Source organism: Anas acuta, chromosome 3 (assembly GCF_963932015.1).
Source record: "Anas acuta chromosome 3, bAnaAcu1.1, whole genome shotgun sequence".
NCBI lineage: Eukaryota > Metazoa > Chordata > Aves > Anseriformes > Anatidae > Anas > Anas acuta.
The window spans coordinates 63,866,755-63,877,979 of record NC_088981.1 but is presented as its reverse complement, the minus strand read 5'-3'; positions in this window follow the sequence as shown (position 1 = coordinate 63,877,979).

Here is an 11,225-nt window from a genome sequence, read left to right as displayed (position 1 = left end):
TCTTTCTCTTTCTTTCTATCTTTGTTCTGATGTGTTTCCTCAACTTAGCTGAGATGAAATTGATAAGCTTTCTCAGTTTGTGTTCTAGCTAATCTAAAGTTTGTATTCTAGCTAATCTAAATCTGGCTACTTTACAGTGTATGTGTATTGGAGACAGACAGTAAAGTTGGTCAAAATTTTGTTTAAGAACCAATACATAGAAGTATTGCAGACAGTTTTGTGTCCACTGTTCCTTAGAGAAGGGTGCAGATCAGATGTTTTTCTAATCAATCTGCTCCAAGCTACGTGCAAAATTAAATGTAATTACCATGCATAAAAGAAACCACCCTTTAGACTGCAGTTATTCATTCTCATATAGAAGTGTCACAACACAAAGTAAAGTGAAAGGTGTTTCCTTCATGTATTGGCTAATACACTTCATCCCCCGTGGACCAGAGTAATCAGCTCTGTTTAGTCTTGTGTCCTGGCAAGCACCTCTGTTCAGACATTCACCAGGAGAAACAATTGCAGCCAGTTGGCTTTGTGGCCTTCACATAGCTGCAGGGAGAAAGATATTTTACCGAATGTGGAGCTCTAAGTAGTGTCATGCATGCATTCATTATGCATTTTCCTCCACATGTACAAAAGAGGGCTCTTTTAAAACGTACTCTTCCTTTATCTTTAGAGACAACGACAGTGTCTTTTAAAGCTACTTCCAAATCTTGCTGACATCACTGAATGTTTTTTTCTTCTGGTCTAATCAAAGCATTTTTCTTTTCTTTTCTATATTGTGTAGAATACTTAGCTCTCAGGACATATCTTGGATAGGAATAACACTGCAAAAAATCGAACATTCAAAAAATTGCTTGTGGCCTTATCTCGTTCACAATTAAACCTCCCAGACAAAGGTCAGACTTCTACATTCAGCAGTAGAAGAGGATTTTTCTACCACCTCTTAACTATCTACTTTCCTAGCTTTGCCTTCGTCCTGCTGGCAGACAAGTCATATGGAGCTAAACATGAAAAAGCATGTTTACATTCAACTTGTGCTCTTCAACAGTCTTCTGTCCTCCCATAAATTTTCAAATCACCCTTATTTGATACCATTCTTTTCTTTCTCCCTCTCACCACCTTCTTCTTGACCCTTTCTCACTTCCCTACTCTGCCTGAATACATCCACAAATCCCCTACTTCAAGTATATACTGCTCTTTGTCACTTTGATTGTTTCAAACTCCTCACATAATGACAGCAATGACAGTAACAGAGGATGGTGTCATTGTGGATATGTGCAAAATTGGAAGAACAGAAAGCAAAATGGTTACATACATCCTCCAAAGGCCCCAGATATAGTGAGACACGTAATACAGCTGTAAAGGTTGACAGTTACAGAAGCCATGAGATTCAGCAAGCCCTAGTAAGAATCATTTTCAAATGTGCAATTGCATTTGCTAAAGCTATAGTTCAGTGAGTACAAAGAGAGTCATAAATATCTAGCATTGAAAAAGACACAGGTGAACTAGGAATGAATTCATAGAAAATGTTTTTATGAACACCGACTGAATCAGATTCACATTTCAGTCTCTGAATTTGTCTCAGATTTTTTTCCTCTTGCAAGTATTTGGATGGTTGGTTTCTGTGCATGCAGGTGTTCAGAAGGAAACTCTTTGTTCCTACGAAAACATATAAATATGTGCAATTGCATTGATTCTCAATGCATCTATGTGCATTTGTGCTAAATTTTGGCTCATCTCTCTCAGTAATATAAATATATAAATATTATCTGAGTATATTTCATGGTGGAGACACAAAACCACATACACAGTCTCTCCCCTTTTCTATTTTTAGCTTTTTCTATCCTCCTTCTCAAGGGATTCAAAGTCCTTAGTATTTATTTTTCAGATAGGCGTTATTTATACAAAAATTACAATTACTGATACTCACTGGATGTACAAGCATGGTGCAATATATAAACACAAAAAATAAGATAGTACTTTCTGCAAAGAGCTTGCATATTACATAAAGTAAATGAGACTTTCAATTTAGAAGGAAGGAAGGAAGGAAGGAAGGAAGGAAGGAAGGAAGGAAGGAAGGAAGGAAGGAAGGAAGATATGATCTCAATGATCTGACAGTCTCACTCTGTACAATTATAAGGCTATATGTCTAGTTTATGCATGTGCATATAAAAGTAGAGTAAATGAGTCAGCCAATTATGTATCACTAGAGTAGCCAATTAATTTATGATAGCTCCATATAGATGCATTATATCAAATCCTACGTTTTAAAGGCATCTACAGCAGCAGCTATGGAAGAACAACATCGAAGGGACTGCAAATTGATGCCATCACAAAAGGTTGATGGATTGATTCAATTAATCAGTAAGTCATTTCTAAGAGTTCTGCAGGGATTTATTTACCAAACACTTACATTGTTTATTTTCCTCTCTGGAGGGTATGTGTACTGTCATTTTTCTTCATTATTCTTCCTGTTTCATTCATCAATTTCTGACAAATATTTTCATGCCAATATGTGGCATGTTATGCATGGAAATTGTCCACATTTACTGATTTAAAGCAATATACTCGGAGCTTCCAGCAGCCAGAAACTTTTGTTTATTTCCCTCAGGTCCTGAGAAACACTAACCATCTATAATTAATTTAAAGATATGTACTCCATTTAATTGCTGTTTTCAGTGTCTGCTCCACATGACAGGAATGTAAGGTCTTGTCTAGCATGACATGTGGATACCTGCTTGAACTTCAGACAGTATCTTACTATGAAAAATATATTGAACACTGTTGACACTATATAAAATAATTGTTTCATTTTGGATTTGATCTTTTTTATAGTTCAAACCCAGAAAAGCAATGTAAGGATTGTACAAAGAATGTCAGAATTTACATTATGTTTTTTCATAGACTTTTTTTTATTATTATTTAAGTATTGTCATTATGTGTGCTTCAAAGGAAATACATGGAAATGGTCAAACTAGATCATTTTGCATATTACTAAATGGTGGATGCTGGGCAGGTAAGAGGTCTGTGAAGGGTGAAGAACTGAAACACAAGGGACACCCCACCTGAAAGTGTAGAGTTTCATTTGGAAGAATATTTGGAGGAATTTTGAACCTGCCATATCTATTTTAATTTTTCTTTTGTGATTTCTTTTCAACTATCAGGAATACTTAACCCTTAAATCAAAAATAATATTTTTCATGTACTCATTCAATACATACATATAGCATGGGTGTGATATTCAGGTATCCTTAACACCTGCCAAATTCCAACACCACTTTTAAGAGACTAGGAACAACTTCTCAAGAAAAGCCCCAGTGTCAAGAGTCATGGCAGTCCACACCATCTGAGGATCTTCCCTCACCAATTTAGAAAACTCCCACTATCTATTAGACTGGAGGACACCAGAGGGATGGTGGCAATAAAAATGAAATTGCCTAATCTGAAATTTATTGAAGATGTTAGCAGAGTGAAATCACAGTATAGGTCTGATTACAGCCAAAAGTTTGTGGTCTAAAGGTAATGGTTGGGACTGTCATAAACAAGTTTAAGAAGACAGGGAAAACCATGCCAATATGACCAAGGGGATGAACCCTATGCCACATACTCCCAGCTGACTTAAAGGAGTAATGGTACCTGTACGGCATGAATGATGATGCTATGCAACTCCTTCTGTCTGCAGATAGGACCTGGGATTGAGAAAGGCAAAACATGGTCACATTCTAGGTCACAGTAACACACAGACAATGATCTCAGAGAGCCATGTAATACATGGTCAGTACCATTTGCATCTATGGCCATTTTCCTCTGCCCACCATTTTGTTCTGTTGGGATTGTTTCCAATGTTGCAAATAGTTGCTAGAATACTTGTTATTAGCTTTGATTTATTTTTTTTTCCCATCAACAGTTTAAAATTATTTCCTTCTTCTTATCAAGTTTGAAATTGCACCCGTTAAAATAAACTGAGCTGTAGTCTTAGATACAAAATATTTAGCTCTATCCCCAGGTCTCTTTTATTACAGACAGATGGAGCCAGACTCTTCACAGTGGTGCCCAGTGTGAGGGCAAGAAGCAATAGACACAAACTGAAATATAGGAAATTTTGCATAAATGTGAGAAGAAAATGTTTTACTGAGTCACCTGACTGAGCCCTGGCACAGGTTGCCCAAAGATGTTGTGGAGTCTCCCTCCTTGAAGATATTCAGATCCTGTCTGGACTTGATCCTGGGGAACCTGTTCTAGGGGTCCCTGCTTGAGCAGGGGAGTGGACCATATGACCTCCGGAGGTCCCTTCCGGCCTCAGACATTCTCTTGTTCTGTGACCCACTTCTCATTTAAGCTATATTTGTTTCTCTCTGAAAATATTTCCATCATCACCAAAAAATGCAAAAATGTTGCTTGCTGTCCTTGGGGAAACAGAATTAACTTCTGTAGTGAACCTAGCTCCATTAAGATCAGTAGGAATTTTACTGCTTGTTTCAGTGACAACAGAAGATCTCACTTTTGCCTCTTAACGGAGCCCAAGTATTTGCTTTGCTTGAAAAACAAAAATTTGTTTTAATAGAAATTACCCCAATAGTTCTTATATGGCTCTCCAATAGTTCTTATACAGCTCTATTTTCATTTTTTCATATTTCATACTCGGCATTTGCAAAATGCATGGTCAAGTCATAAATATATATATATATATAATAAAATAAAAATAAGATAAAATAAGATAATAAAATAAAATAAATAAAATAAAATAAAATAAAATAAAATAAAATAAAATAAAATAAAATAAAATAAAATAAAATAAAATAAAATAAAATAAATAATATTATCTATAGTCATTTGTGCTGACCTATGTAATTTGCTTATTGCCATTTTCACGCCAGTAAAATCTATCTATCATATCACAGAATTATAGAATGGTTTGGGTTGGAAGGGACCTTAAAGACCATCCAGTTCCAACCCCCTGCCATTGGCAGGGAGACCTCCCACCAGACCAGGTTGCCCAAAGCCCCATCCAGCCTGGACTTGAGCACCTCCAGGGATGGGGCATCCACAGCTTCTCTGGGCAACCTGTGCCAGTGCATCACCACACTCTGTATAAAGAACTTCTTCCTAACATCCAATTTAAATCTTCTCTCTTTCAGTTTAAAACCATTCCCCCTTGTCCTATCATTATCTACACAAGTAAAAATCATCCTCACTCTTCTGTGTATTTCATTTCATGTGAATGAGTATCACTCCAGGGGATTAGCACCCTGGGAGACTTTCTTCAAAACACGAGTATTAAGGAAGAATCAAAAGATATTTGCATAGCTATTTGGCCAACGTGATAATGGAAATCTGCTACATGGCCTCTCTTCACTTTATAAATAAATGTTAAATATCAGTTGTAACCTACAATTTTCAGTCAAAGTATTTCATGTCCTTCTAGCTACTTGCTCAATTGTGCAAAGCTCTTCAGACTTTATAAGTTTTCCATTGAGCAAACTAATTCAGCAGCAGGGAAAATTTTGCACATAGAAAGATAAAGCACAACCTCAAAAGGCGGTTTAATAATATCCAGTCCTTGTGGATATCTAATACTTTTGCCAAAAACATCACTTAGAATTTCTCCTGTGCCTCTCTTTCATTAATTCATGGTCTGAAATGTAATTCCTGACAAAACTGTCTTCAAGTGAGACCTCCACCCTGACAGCTGCTTCCTTTCCAAACTGATGTCTATAACTGTATCTGGCTCAGTGAAAGGAAATATAGAAGAAGGTAGCATTTCTTCCTCACACCTCTTCCGTCAGGCTTGTCTTTCTCAAACCTGGACACTTGAGACTTGTACCATGACAGTCGCAGCTCCAATTTGCATTTTGGGTAGTTAAACTGAACCTTGGAGATACACTAATTAAAATTAAGGATGATCTTTGTGTCATTAGTGGCAAAGCATCCAGGGTATCAGTAGAACTCAGTCAAATGAGCAGGGACATTTCTAGTCACTCATGGAGTGGAGACGCCCTTCAAGCAGGGATAGACAGGAAGGACAGCAAGATCCACCTCCCTGCTCCCTGCTCTGCTCCTGCTTGGGCTCCAGCATCCTCTGCACTGAAGTACCTGTGATTCACAGAAGTCACCAGTTGTCCCACACTGGAATCCTGGACAGGCAGAAGCAGCAATTCTGGAACTGCAGGAATCTCTTCTCAGGTATATTTTTTAACCAAATCATTCCTTTCTTGGAAGAGAAGCCCTCAGACTTTTGCCTGGCTCCAGCTTTTGTATCTGAGGAGTCAAAACTCCATCTTGCCTTGCTCCTGGGAGACACTGCACTTGCTAAGAAGTTAGTTCAATTAAAGGAGAGAGTTTTGACACTACAAAACATTTGCAGTAGGAAAGCTATAGCAAGGTGTACATCTGAAAATTAAGCCTTAGGTGACCAATGTCACAGTTTGAATTTGAATTTATTTAAGCCTCTTTTATGGGTGTGAGGACATCTTGATTAACATGCATAGCTATTCAGTGTTTTATTACTTTTATTACTGCTTATTGATATACTTATTTTCTTTAGTTATCTATTATTTTAGAAGCTCTGTTTAACTTATGTCGTCAAATTCTGTTTAACTCAGTTGACCACTAATTCCCTCAGATCATCTCCTCCAGATTATATTCCAGTCCTATCACCTTTGCTTTCACAAGAGACTTCTCCAGATTCGTGCATTTTGTGCAATGGAAGTTTGTCCCTCCTTTTTTATTTTATTTTTTTTTTCCTGCTGAGTTTTTCTGCACTTCATTTTTCATCTTTATTATCCATAGCTGAGCCTGGAAAGAGAGATCATGTAGATCCTTGAAGGATCTGGCACTGATGTACTGATGTCAGATCTATATTCTGGCACATAAAACCAAAGGAGTTTCCAGGGAAATCTGGGTGGGGAAGGGTCCCTCAGGGACCTTCTCAACCACTCTCAAATAACCTTCTAAAGCAGTACAAGGTTGCTCGCAGTTTTAAAGAATTGGATTCCACAGTCCACGCCATCCCTTCAGGTACTTTATTTCTGTAATGTCAGTGAGGAGAATTAACCTCAAACCAGACCTCTGGTCTCACTGAAAGTCAGTGGGTCTTCAACTCTTCTTGGGCAGTTGGCTTCTTGGGCCTTTATTGAAAGCCCCAGTAAATGCTTATATTCATTTTTTAATTCCTTTGAAATGAAGCACAAAGACCTTTGAAAACTATTGCTCTTTATGATTAGACCCTGTGGACTGATACAATTCACACACCAGGCTACAGAAAAGCATTAATTTGATTCAGCCCTCAAGTTTTCAGGGTTCTCCATGTCTTACGTGCTGTTAATGTCCCTGAGATTTTTCACAGCTTGCAGGGAGAAAGAATTAGAAATTTCATCCACATCTGCAGTGATATTTTTCTTTTGCAACCAGTGACTTTTATTTCAGCTCCTGATGTAATGACGCATGCCAGTAATAACAAAAATAACTCTGATCTGCAACAGCCTACACACTGCGACAGTTTGCACAATACTTCGTTACCCTCTAACTCCAACACTTCAGAATCCCTTCCTCTCCCATCTGTCCCAAACAAGTGGGAGAGGCTTTATGCCACAAAATGTATTCTTTAAAGTACCTCTGTGGAACACAACATAACAACTCTGCCTTAAGAAAAATGTTGTGAGCCCTTCCTGCATGTCAGAAGGGAAGCTGCTGCTAATTATAACTAAGATCCTGTCAGTTATCCGATTTCACTGTTAATTTTTGTAAGATCCTGAAGAAAGCAAGCAAATTCATTAACAGAAATGTGCCGACAGTGAGTTGCTGTAATTCCCTCCCCAGCTTTCCGAAACCTGACTCAGGCTCAGAGACGTGGAGCCATAGCACAGCAGCGCAGGGCCTACACAGGCAGCCCAGACAGGCAAGCAGCTGGAAAGGGCCACAGCCGCTGGCAGGGAGCAGCCTGACCACTGGCCATTTTCCTGACATATCTGGAGCATGGAAAGTATCTGTCACTCAGGCTCCTTTACCTGAGGAAGCAGGTGTAAAATAAATCCTTCTTAGTACTACTGGCTTCAGTAAAGCAGGGTGTGTGTTAAGATGACACGCTTGTCTCCCTGGGGTTTTGGTACAGCCAGTTATACCCTACTCTGTGGACGACCCAAGAGGACAGAAATCCTTCTGCTAAGATGTCAGTGCACAGTTAGCATTCCTGCAGAGCCTAGCCTTCCCCAGGGAGCCTGCCTTGTCCCACAGTCTGGGTGTGCAGCACACGTATATATAAAATAGAAAGGACTGCTTCATGTGAAATAGTAACCTAACATACCTTCATTACTGTGACCTCTCTGAAAGCCTAAGTGGGTCTCAAAGGGAGTGGGACTGTAAAATATATCTGTCTGAAGGCTGCCTTGCTTGGCTACAAGAGTACAAAGGGATCCTGCTGAAAACAAGAACATGGCCCAGCATTCAGCAAGTCAGAAAACGTACCCTTTTTCTTCAAAGTTTTTTATTGCTGTTCACAGAATCAGAGAATCATAGGTTTTCAGGTTGAAAGTTAGGAGCAATTTCTTATCAGAAAGAGCAGCCAGGCATTGGAACAGGTTGCCCAGGGAAGTGGTGGAATCACTGTCCCTGTGGGTGTTTAAGGAAAGGTTGGACCTGGTGCTTAGGGACATGGTTTAATGGGTGACAGTGGTGGTAGGGAGATGCTTGGATCATATGACCTTGGAGGTCTTTTCCAGCCTTAAATGCTTGTATGATGACATAATGGTTTGGGTTGGAAAAGACCTTAAAGCTCATCCAGTTCCACCCCTCCTGCCATGGGCAGGGACACTTCCCACCAGAGCAGGGTGTCCAAAGCCCCATCCAGCCTGGCCTTGAACACCTCCAGGGATGGGGCATCTGCAGCTGCTCTGGGCAGCCTGTGCCAGTGTTATCACCACCCTCAGAGTGAAGAATTTCTTCCTTATATCTAAGTCGAAATCTCCCCTCTTTTAGTTTAAAGCCATTCCCCTTTGTCTTATCACTATACTCCCTGACAAAGAGTCCCTCCCCAGCTTTTCTGTAGGCCCCCTTTAGGCACTGGAAGGCCACAATGAGGTCTCCCCAGTGTCTTCTCTTCTCTAGGCTGAACAACCCTGACTCCTTCAGCCTGTCTTTGTAGGAGAGGTGCTCTGGCCCTCTGATCATCCTTGTGGCCCTCCTCTGGACTCGTTCTAATAGGTCCATGCCCTTCTTGTGCAGGAGGGCTCCAGAGCTGAACATATTGTTTTGGGAGGGTGTCATGAAAGTGAAGTAGAGAAGGAGAATTGCGTCCCTCAACCTGATGGCTACACTTATTTTGATGGTATTTTTTGTTATTCATAAATAACAACAGGTGCAGTAGCCGATTTAATATATTTTTTTTTTACTCCAAAATACACATCAATGCCTATTTGTCAACGTTTTGAAAGCAGGGATTTTTCACACCCAATGAGACCATGGAATCTCACTGTTGAATGCCAAAGCACAACAGCTCTTTTGCCCTTGCTGCGATTCAGTACAATTAACACCCTTGCACAGAGGGCACGAGAATTACAGAGGCAAAACAGAGTAGCAGAGATTAACAGACAGTGAAGAATGCAGTATATTCAGTAGAAGCTTAATGAGAGAATCCCATGGTAACCATCAGGCTTTAGCTTTTGTGTGCAGCTATCTGTAGAAATGCTACCGGCACGTGTGTGGCTTGCTGGTGACACTTTCTGTTCAAGAGAGAAAATTTGAGAGAAGGGCTGGATTACCCAAAGCCTTGGCAATGGGACATAAAGCTAGGGGTTTGCCATGTGTATGTATGTGTTCATGGTATTTGGTGTCCTGGAGAAGATCATTGCAAAATATCAGGCAGTGTTTACACAAGTCATGGTGTGGTACATGCAGTTCAAACAGAAGCTGGCGAGCTTAAATGGTTTTCAAAACAGAAGGAGTTTATTTCCTTTTTCATATAATACTTGCCAACCTTCATATAATCAGAATTTGAAACAATAGCTTCAGAAGCATCCAACATTTTTGCTGCATATATAGAATTTTATTTTTCCAAGTAGCAGGTACAATTTAATATGAGGTACTGTTTTAATAGCTGTGTGGACTAGGAGTCTGAAGTATTTTCTCTTACTTTCACATCACCCTAACTTCCATCTGGGTTAGTATCAGACTTGGGTCTTAACTGCACTGGAAAGAATGGAAACAAATTATCAAACCATGCAATGACAGGGTCAGAACAAAAGTCTTCTTCCAGATCCCATTTGCTGTGACAGCTGACATCTTGACTATCCTTCCTATTGCATTGGTTTCTGGCAACTGTGACCTAGGATCAAACTATCCTGAAATAAATGCACAGGCTTTCAAATTAATAAAGATTTTTAAAACATTCCGCTATTAGTAATTCAGGTTTGTCACATGCAACCAAGCAACACTATTGAGGTGTAAACTGGGTTTGCATTCCTAAAAAAAAAAAAAAAAACTAGTGTTACAAAAAACTAACATCACGAATTTCTGTAAAACAATTGTTTTCTGTCACACTGTGCCATAAATGTGAAATCTGCAGATGCCAGTCCTCCCATTCCTGTGGATTAACTGCTTTACCACATATTGCACAGGCATGTGGAGAGTCTCACTGCAGAACTTGGGACTCTGGGGCATTAGTGTAACTGTCACTGAGGAAATGACTCCCTGACAAAATGTTCCTTCACACATCCATGGTGGGTTTGCAGGTCTGAGTCACACTAGTGAGTCACACTGTCAAACAAGAATAACGTTAGGTGCCAAAGTTGGTATGATGCTCAGGTCTCAGGCCTCCTCTGTGTCTCCCTGCTACTTGCTCCCTGCCTTTGGCTAATAGGAAGGGATATTTCTAACCACCAGCTTGGCAGCCCACAATGCCAGTTCTTCTCAGTTAGTAAAGAAGTGTCCTGGATGTGACTGGAATCTCCCAGGGATCTTTCCTACACTGAAAAGTAAAATATTTAACATTTATCAGACTAGCCTGAAGTAACTCACAAAGGGGAAGAAAACGTAACGCTGAAGAAAATGTATTTGCTCTAGAAAAGGTGAAGAAAAGTGAGGGAATTATTTATTGGCTTTGGAAGTGAGTACAAAGAAATGAAATGACAAAACACCTTAAAACTGCCTCACGTGTCAGCTGAGTCTCGGGCCATGTTGTCTGTTTTGCTCAGCTGGCAAAGCTGACATGACAATTTCACACTTATCAGAATTAGGGCCTA